Below are 10,627 nucleotides of genomic sequence, written 5' to 3' on the forward strand. Positions count from 1 at the left end.
CTGCTCCCTGGTGTCGGCTGCAGCACTCGCGGGGCTCTCCCCGTGGTCACGGGAGCCCCGCCTTCAGACAGGCTGCTTGCTTCTCCGGGTTAGCACATCCCAGAGCGGGTGGGCTCCTGCCTGGGCTTCTTGACGCGGCGCTTCCTCAGTCATGGCATCTCCCGGGGCATACGCAGGAGCGCAGGGTGGGCACCCGCCTGCTTCCTGCTTCCGGGCACGTCTTCCGTCTCGCGGCCCGCCCTCAGAGGGTGCCTGACTTCCGGTAAGCCCGGCCGCGGCGGTGATTTCAATACGGCAGCAATGAGGGGTAGGCTCCCTCTTCTTTAATCATACAGTGCGGGGTGGGCACCCACGACGGCACAAGCATGCGGGGTGGGCTCCTGCAATTGAAACCAAGTAATAAGCGGGGTGGGCACACGCCAACGAGCGCCACGATGCGGGGTAGGCACCCGCTAATAAACACGGCAAAAAGCGGGGGAATCCCTACGTCGGGGTTCACTCGTTTAGGATGAGCAGCACAGCGCTGCAGAGGCGACATAGAAGCGCTCTCTAAGCGCTAGGGCACAGTCACCAGCCCTCTCCTTAGAAGCGCTCCTAGGGGTAACAGTTACAGGTCCAGGAGCAAAGTTCTTCCAGGAATAAAGTCTTTAAGGAGGGAGGGGGGCAAGGGCTGGGCCAAGGGGCCAGCTCACAGGGCCCTCCAGGCAGGGAGGCAGTCCCCAGTGGCGGTCTCTGCTGGCGCCCAGCAGCAGCAGCAGGCCCCCCCAGTTAGGATCAGCAGAGAACATTTTACATGGGGTCACAGCCCCTTCTTATACACAGGTTTCCTTTGTCTCAAGGTGCAGGGAAGGGGCGAACCAGTTACAACTGGTTCCTGAGCACTTTGTTTTGCTCAGCCCCTCTCCCTATGCACAGAACAGGCCAGGGTCATCAGTCGCACCACAGGGGGCGGAGCCAGCATTGTGGGGGGAAAGCCCAGCCCTATTCAGGTCCCAGGTGCACTCCTCCCACCCATCTGGCTGCTGATCTCCCCATTCACCACTGGGTGACTCCTCCTGACTCTGGGGATTCCCTAGCCCATCACATGACCTCAGCCAGCCAATCGCCAGACAAGGCACTCATCTCACACTGCACACAGAAATGCCAACTTCTAGAAGTGGCACTTCCACACTAGGTACATTGACGCCGCACACATCATCGCGCAGCATTTCATCGCACCTGCACTCCCCACGCATCAGGAACTACCAGGGACACATACATTCCCCTATGCGTTCCTATGGGAGGGCAGGCCAACCTCACTACACGCACGCACTTTACCCTGGGACACAGTGGTAAAGTGCGCAGAAGCCAAAAATCACTAACACCAGGTCACAGTAAAAAGCAAAATGTTTCAGGGGTGAACCTGCCAGAAGGGCCAAGTCCAACACCACCATGCCGACGGGCGCCGGGGTCCCTCGAGTGAGCTGTCAGTGTCCATCATAGTGGGGGAAAGGGCGGGAAGACGCTGCACACCGCTGGTGTGTGGGCCGGGGCCAAACGGGCGGAGCTTCCATGCAGTTCACATGCCTCTTGTTTATAATAATATAAAGGGTCAGAGACCGATCAGCAGCAGCAGATGAGTAGACAGAACCTCCTGGTGTCAGGAACTACACGGGGATTGCGCTCGAGAAACTCATGGTTGCACAGAGCTCCATCAAGGATTACAGCAAATAGTTGACGGTAGATATGGGGAGAAAGCACAACTGCCTAGCCTCGACCGTGCTCACGAATGTTTTGTGCTGATTAATGTGATACTGAATTTGAGCTTCAACTCGGGCACCTGCTTTATTTATATCTGTAAGTGCTTCCTGTTGAGGTTTAGTGACAGGAGCATCGTGCCAGAATGAATCCTGCCCTGCATATTTCCGTTCCGCCACAGATCGCGGAAGTTTCAACATTTTCGCGTTCATCGTGGAACGCGAAAATGCCGAAAGTTCGCAAGTTCCGCGAGTGGAACGGAATTTATCGCCCACCCTTAGTACTGTGACCAGATGGCCGGGACCGAAAGACTCCCATCTGTCCACCTGAGCCATCGCGGTAGGGTTCCCGCCTGCCCACGCAGGGCTCAGGGACTCCGCTTCCTGGGGGCTCGGGATACCCGGCTGGGACTCAAGCCCGGGGAAGGACCACCGGAGCTCTCGGGCCTGGACGCCCGAGGGATGACTACCCAGGAACCATGGAACCCGTCCCAGGCACTTTGCCACGCTGCGGGCCAGAGGAGGGAGCCCCGGACGCCTAGGTAGGTGTTGCCCGGGCATAGCCCATCTGGTCCCCGGCAGAGAACCGCCAGCCCGGGAGGGGTGTCCTGGCATACCCTGTCTCTAGTAATCCGGAGGAAGGCTACCCCTCTTTCTGGGAACCTGTGTGCACCGCGGGGCTCAGGGGACCCTAGGCACGAACGTGCCTGACCTCCTGGAGCCCTGGCTGGGATACGGGAGGCAAATGAGCCCTCATCGGGACTTCCAGGCCGGCCCGGCCATCTGGTCACCCCATTGGAAAGCATTGTGCACGACCAGATGGCCGGGACCGAAATAACGCCAATCTGCCTGCCCTGAGCCTTCGCGGGAGGGCTCCTGCCTGCCCTTGCAGGGTTCGGGCTGCAGGGCTCGGGGACTGCAGTGCTCGGGGGCTGCAGGGCTCCCGGGCTGCAGGGCTCCGGGGCTGCAGGGCTCTGAGGGGCTCAGAGACCCCATGCTGGGCCTCAGGCATGGGGAGGCCTGCAGGCGCTCCTCGGGCCCAGCCGCCCGGGGGAGGACTGCTCAGGACCCATGGAGCCTTGCAGGTCTCAGGGGCTCTGCACCAGGTACCCTTGTCCCGGGCAGATGGACACTTAGCAGGCCGCAGGACGGGGCTCCCAAACCCTTGGCCCTGACCGAAACCCAGGTCCCGGGGTCGGTCCCTGCTTCTCAACCCAGCCAGGCCGGGGAGATCGGGGAGCCTGCCCAGGCACGAGGGACACCTATCCCAGGCACAAAGACCCTCAGGACGTGCGCTCGTTTTCCACACATTTTTTTCAAAATTCTGCGCAGTGGCGCTACGCCAACTACGCCCAGCCCGTACTTATGTGTTTATTTTGTAGTGTTGGCTATGTTGTAGAGTATTGTGACTGATGTGTGTTATGTAGAAAAGCTGTAATAAAAAGTGTTATATGTGGTACTTAGTGATATTATGTGTAGTGTATCGATGTTGCATTGAATATAGTGTAATTATGTGGTGTGTAATTATGTGGTACTGAGTGCTGTTATGTGTAGTGTATGTATATTGTATTGAGTGTAGTTTTAAATTTGTGGTGTGTTATTATGTGGCATTGAGTGCTATTATGTGGATTGTATTAATGTTGTATTGAGTTGAGTGTAATTATGTGGTCTGTAATTATGTATTATTGAGTGGTATTATGTGGGGCGTATGTTGCATTTAGTAGAGTGTAATTATGTGGTATGTAATTATGTGGCAGTGAGTGGTATTATTTGGAGTGTATGTTGTATTGAGTGCAGTATAATTATGGAGCATATAATTATGTGGCATTGAGTTCTAATATGCGGAGTGATTTTGTGTTGTATTGAGGGGAGTGTAATTATGTAGAGTGTAGTTATGGGGCACTGATTTGTTTTATGTGTAGTGTATTTATGTTGCTTTGAGTGGAGTGTAATTATGTTGCATGTAACTTTGTGTTAGTAAGTGGTATTATGTGGAGTGTATGTTGCATTTAGTATAGTGTAATTATGTGGTTTAATTATCTGGTTTTGAGTGTTATGTGTAGTGTATTTACATTGCATTGAGTAGAGTGTAATTATGTTGTGTGTTAATATGTGGCATTGAGTGATATTATGTAGATTGTATTGATGCTGTATTGAGTAGAGTGTATTTATGTGTTAAGTAATTATGTGGCAGTGAGTGGTATTATGTGGTGTGTGTTAGATTTAGTGTAATATAATTATGTGGTATTGAATGCTATTTTGTATTGTTTAGAGAATATTGTAATTATGTGGTTTTAATTATGTGGCATTGATTGGTATTATGTGGAGTGCATTTATGTTGCATTGAGTAGAGTGTAAGTATGTGGTATGTAATTATGTGTAGTTAATGGTATTATGTGGAGTGTATGTTGCATTTAGTAGTGTTTTATTATGTTGTGTGATTATGTAGTTTTGAGTGGTAATGTGGAGTGTTTTTATATTGTATTGCGTAAAGTCTAACTATGTGGCGTGTTATTATGTGATAGTGATTGATATTATGTGGTTTGTATTTATGTTGTATTGAGTAGAGTGTAATTCTGTGGCATGTAATTATGTGATATTGAGTGGTGTTATGTGGGGTGTATTTTGCATTTTGTAGAGTGTAATTATGTGGTTTAATTATGTGGTTTTGAGTGTTGTGTGGAGTGTATCTATATTGTATTGATTAGAGTGTAATTATGTGGTGTGTTAATACTTGGTACTGAGTGATATTATGTGGATTGTATTGATGCTGCATTGAGTAGAGTGTAATTATGTGGCACTGAGTGGTATTCTGTGTGTTGAATGTAATATAATGTAGTTATGTGTTATGTAACTATGTGGCATGTAATTATGCATTTTTGAGTGGTATTATGTTGGTTGTACGTTGCCTTTAGTAGAGTGTAATGATGTTGTGTAATTATGTGGTTTTGAGTGTTGTGTGGAGTGTATTTATATTGTATTTAGTAGAGTGTAATTATGAGGCATGTTAATACATGGCACTGAGTGATATTATGTGGATTGTATGGATGCTGTATTGAGTAGAGTGAATTATGTTATATGTAATTATGTGGCAGTGAGTGGTATTATGTAGTGTGTGTTAGATTTAGTGTAATATAATTATGTGGTATTGAATGCTATTGTGTGTTGTATTGAGAATATTGTAATTATGTGGTTTTAATTATGTGGCATTTATTGGTATTATGTGGAGTGCATTTATGTTGCATTGAGTAGAGTGTAAGTATGTGGTATGTAATTATGTATAGTTAATGGTATTATGTGGAGTGTATGTTGCATTTAGTAGTGTTTTATTATGTTTTGTGATTATGTGGTTTTGAGTGGTAATGTGGAGTGTTTTTATATTGGATTGCGTAAAGTGTAACTATGTGGCATGTTATTATGTGATAGTGATTGATATTATGTGGTTTGTATTTATGTTGTATTGAGTAGAGTGTAATTCTGTGGCATGTAATTATGTGATATTAAGTGCTGTTATGTGGGGTGTATGTTGCATTTAGTAGAGTGTAATTATGTGGAGTAATTATGTGGTTTTGAGTGTTGTGTGGAGTGTATTTATATTGTATTGATTAGAGTGTAATTATGTGGTGTGTTAATACTTGGTACTGAGTGATATTATGTGGATTGTATTGATGCTGCATTGAGTAGAGTGAATTATGTGATATGTAATTATGTGGCACTGAGTGGTATTCTGTGTGTTGAATTTAATATAATGTAATTATGTGTTATGTAACTATGTGGCATGCAATTATGCATTTTTGAGTGGTATTATGTTGGTTGTATGTTGCCTTTAGCAGAGTGTAATGATGTTGTGTAATTAAGTGGTTTTGAGTGTTGTGTGGAGTGTATTTATATTGTATTTAGTAGAGTGTAATTATGTGGCATGTTAACACGTGGCACAGAGTGATATTATGTGGATTGTATTGATGCTGTATTGAGTAGAGTGATTTATGTGATATGTAATTATGTGTCACCGAGTGGCATTTTGTGCGGTGTGTGTTGAATTATGTGGCATATAATTATGTTTTTTTGAGTGGTAATTTGTGGGTTCTACGTTGCATTTAGTAGAGTGTAATGATTTTGTGTAATTATGTGGTTTTGAGTGTTGTGTGAAGTGTATTTATATTGTATTGAGTATAGTGTAATTATGTGGCGTGTTACTACGTGTTAATGAGTGATATTATGTGGATTGTATTGATGCTGTATTGACTAGAGTGTAATTATGTGATATGTAATTATGTGGCACTGAGTGGTATTATGTGGGTTGTGTTTTATATTTAGTATAATGTAATTATGTGTTAATTAATTATGTGGCAGTAAGTGGTATAATGTGGAGTTTATTTATTTTGCATTTATTGGAGTGTAATTATGTGCCAGTGAGTGGTATTATGTGGGATGTATGTTGTATGTAATATAATGTTATTATGTGTTACGTAAATATGTGGTAGTGAGTTGTGTTTTGCGTTGCATTGAGTACAGTGTAATTATGCGCAGTGTAATTATGTGTCACTGAGTGTTATTATATGGAGTGTATTTATTGCATTGAGTATAGTGAAATTATGTGGTATGTAATTATGTGGCAGTGAGTGGCTCATTGCAGAGGAATGGCTTTAAGCCTGCAGCAATGTTAGAGCCCGCGGGTTAACAAGTGGGAGGGGTGGGGGGAGTGCGGCCGAGAGCACGCACAGCATTTCCCTTGCTGGAGCGAGCCTTGGGCACCATCTGTTTGGAAGTTAATTACAAACAGATGTTGCCAAAGCTCGCTCCCGCAAGGGAATCGCTTTCAATTTTCCTTTGATAAGGAATAACTGTTCCGGTCTAATTCGATGTGGCTTTCTCACTCCTGCCTATAGTAGTGGTGTCCAAGCTATGCTTAGTAATTGCCACAGTCTAACTGCTACGACTAGCAAGGCCTTACGAGTGCAGCCAGTAGTGCAGAACTTTACTAGTCCTCTGGAAGGAGGAATAGTGTTTTCAGAAAGAACTTCCAGGAGTATTTGAACAAAGTGTTCTACCATAATTTGGATATGTGTGGGTGTGAGTTCAGTCTCTTTCAGTTAGTGATGGAGAACCTCTGTTAGACTAGGACTTGGCATGGACCTACAAATTAGCTGAGAAACGGGAGCAATACTAGTGCACCATACCCCTGTGCAATATTAGAACTAAGAGCCATGAACTGCAAATGTTTCCTCATTCTTTCTGCTCGTGGCAGTAAGGTTAGATGACAGAATTAATAATAACGGTAAACAGGGGGAGGTGTGACCTCATGAACTCGGTCCCACCCTGCAGTGCACTCTGTCTGAGCAGTCTAGCTGTGTTAGTGCAAGTGTAACTACAGACAGGGCTGCACCAAGCTTGAATTTTAGTAAAACCAATGTTTATGTACACGAGCCATCGCCTGGATTGATTTTATGTAAATTTATCTAATTAATATTAATTGTGGAGGTCCCAAATATCTGTTCATCCTCAGCAACTACTCATATTCTATTTATTATGCTATGTATCAAAAAGGGCATTGTCTTGAGGTCGAAAAGCAAGGATGCTTATAAATGACTGTTTGCAAACATACACCACATTTATTTTATTTTTAGGAACTGATGTTCTTTGCATTACCTAAACTTGAGGCTCATTGCAGAGAATGGCTTTAAGACGGCAGCAATGTTAGAGCCCGCAGGTTAACAAGTGGGAGGGGCGGGGAGAGTGTCGCCGAGAGCACACACAGTGTTTCCCTTGCGGGAGCGAGTCTTGGGCACCATCTGTTTGGAAGTTAATTACAAACAGATGTTGCCAAAGCTCGCTCCCGCAAGGGAATCACAGTTCAATTTTCCTTTGATAAGGAATAACTGTTCCAGTCTAATTCGATGTGGCTTTCTCGCTCCTGCCTATAGTAGTGGTGTCCAAGCCATGCTCAGTAATTGCCACAGTCTAACTGCTATGACAAGTGGCATCACGAGTGCAGAACTTTACCAGTCCTCTCGAAGGAGGAATAGTGTTTTCAGAAAGAACTTGCAGGAGTATTTGAACAAAGTGTCCTACCCTAGATTTGGATATGTGTGTGTGTGAATTCAGTCTCTTTCAGTTAGTGATGGAGAACCTCTGTTAGACTAGGACCTGGCATGGACCTACAAATTAACTGAGAAACGGGAGCAATACTGGTACACCATGCCCCTGTGCAATATTAGAACTAAGAGCCATGAACTGCAAACGTTTCCTCATTCTTTCTGCTTGTGGAAGTAAGATTAAATGACAGAATTAATAATGAGGGTAAACAGGAGGAGGTGTGATCTCATTAACTCGGTCCCACCCTGCAGTGCACTCTGTCTGAGCAGTCTAGCTGTGTTAGTGCAAGTGTAACTACAGACAGGGCTGCACCAAGCTTGAATTTTAGTAAAACCAATGGTTATGTACATGAGCCATCACCTGGATTGATTTTATGTAAATGTATTCAATGAATATTAATTGTGGAGGTCCCAAATATCTGTTCATCCTCAGCAAGTACTCATATTCTATTTATTATGCTATGTATCAAAAAGGGCATCGTCTTGAGGTCGAAAAGCAAGGATGATTATAAATGACCGTTTGCAAGCATACACCACATTTATTTTATTTTTAGTAACTGACGTTCTTTGCATTACCTAAACTTGAGGCTCATTGCAGAGGAATAGCTTTAAGCCTGCAGCAATGTTAGAGCCTGTGGGTTAACAAGTGGGAGGGGTGGGGGGAGTGCGGCCGAGAGCACACACAGCGTTTCCCTTGTGGGAGCGAGCCTTGGGCACCATCTGTTTGGATGTTAATTGCAAACAGATGTTGCCAAAGCTCGCTCCCACAAGGGAATCACTAAACGTGCATGCGTTGCCATTGAAAGCAATGCAAAGTGTGCATGTTTTTGGCACAAAAACCAAATCGATTCCTAAAGGTCTCCTCCTATGCAGCGCATGCGCGCTCCGTAGGCGAGACCTAACAAGCATGGGAAACAATGCCTTTAAAAAAGAATGACCACAAATTTGTGAATTTCGCAAATTCACAGCAACTTATTAAAAAAAAACATTTTTTGCCCTGCCGTTGTCCCTGTGGAACCCCAAGCCCATGGCTTGCTGGTCAGGGTATTCCTATCTTGTCCACTTTCTTTTTTTCTAATTTGTTTGTGGGACTCAGCTTCCTGGTTGAAGTGTTGGCAGCCAATCAGAGCTCTGCAGTTCTCTGCTCAAGCTTGTTATTATTCACAAATTACCAGTGATTGCAGATATACAAATTTGGATTTTCTTCTATTTCTCAACAACTACGCAACGGCTTTACACCAAATAGCTGAAAGCGTGATCTCCAAACCAAAATTTACCTGTCTGCCAAATTCAGTGTTATTCCATCCAGTGGTTCGGGCTGTGGTCATGTTGAAAGCTACTATTAAAATTAACATGGGAAACACACTTTTTTTGACCACCCCTTTTTCTCGGCCCCCATTTGACAGATCACTTTGATACTTTCCATGCGCAAGAAGAACCAGCACAACACTTTTTCAGGGAAAATTTTGTGAAGATTCGTCAAACAGCACCAAAGATATAGGCAAGTCAAAAAACGCTTTTTCTATGGAACCACGGTCCTATCTATAACTACCTACTGGCAAACACCAGTAGGTAATATACATATATTAGAAGGCACAAGCTGAAGCGCGCCAGCCATATATTTGTATGATATTTGAACCTATTTATACTTGTGAATTGTCATTTCACTAAATAAAATAAAAAAATGCACCTGCTGCATTCCTGTGCGAAATCAGTATATATAAATTCACTGAAACACCCAAAGGTTACAGGGACGTTATAGTTAGGCTCAGATTTCAATCGTAAAAAAACTGTGAAATTCAGCAGTTATAGTTACCTGAGATAACTATAACTTACCCCCCCCCCAACATGCACTGCTTAAGACCTCACATATTACATCACTACTGCTATGGTTGGTGCCAATTCTCATGACATCACTGATGACATCTCAAATGACATCACTGAATGCCTCCATGGTCCCGGTCGGCTCCCCGCCTCCAGTGGGAGCCGGCATTGCTCCCTCACATGGGGAGCAGTCAAAAATGCTGCTCCCTGAATGTGGGAGCAATTCTTTTATCTCTCCACTCTCAGTGAGTTGGAGCAGTTTTCCTGCACTTGCCCGCATGGAGCAGACAGTTTGCTCTTGCTTGGCGGGAGCTGTCAAAGCTCCCGTTAAGCCAAAGCAAACTGCTATCTCCCTAGGGAGGGCCCCTGATGGGGTGGTGGTCCCCAGAGCCATCCCATTATTGTCTCCAGGGGGCACCCAGTCCCTCTCCTTTATATTGCAGAGGGTCAGCCCTGGCGAGGTGGTGGTCCCTCGGGCTGAAAACGGCCCAGGAGGTTTGGGGCCGCATGGACCCCTCCCACTTTAATAAAAACCATGCACCGGGGAAGTGGCACCCTTGGGGCATTTTTAAACATTTGAGGGGGGTCCAAAGCGATGCACCTCCTTTTATATTTACATGCCTCGGAGAGGTGGTGGTTCCTGGTGCCTCTGAAGGTCAAAGGAGGGGACCTGTGTGGGCCTCCTTCCCATAATTTGTTAAATAAACCCAAGTCAGGTGGTAGTCCTAGGGGCTTAAATTGCCCGTTGAGAGGGGGCCACATGCAGCCCCTTCTCCTTTTCTTTCATTTACACTTGCACCCAGGACCTGGCCCACCCGGGAGACTGCACTTGTTTTAAAAAAATATTACTGGGGATTCATAAATCTTCACGATTTCCCCCACAAAAATGTAAAGAATGTGCTTTTTGGCCCTGGTGGGATTTCCTGGGAGACCCCACCGCCAGGCCTAGGGGATCAGGGTAATCCTACCCTG

Source organism: Triturus cristatus, chromosome 11 (genome assembly GCF_964204655.1).
Source record: "Triturus cristatus chromosome 11, aTriCri1.1, whole genome shotgun sequence".
NCBI lineage: Eukaryota > Metazoa > Chordata > Amphibia > Caudata > Salamandridae > Triturus > Triturus cristatus.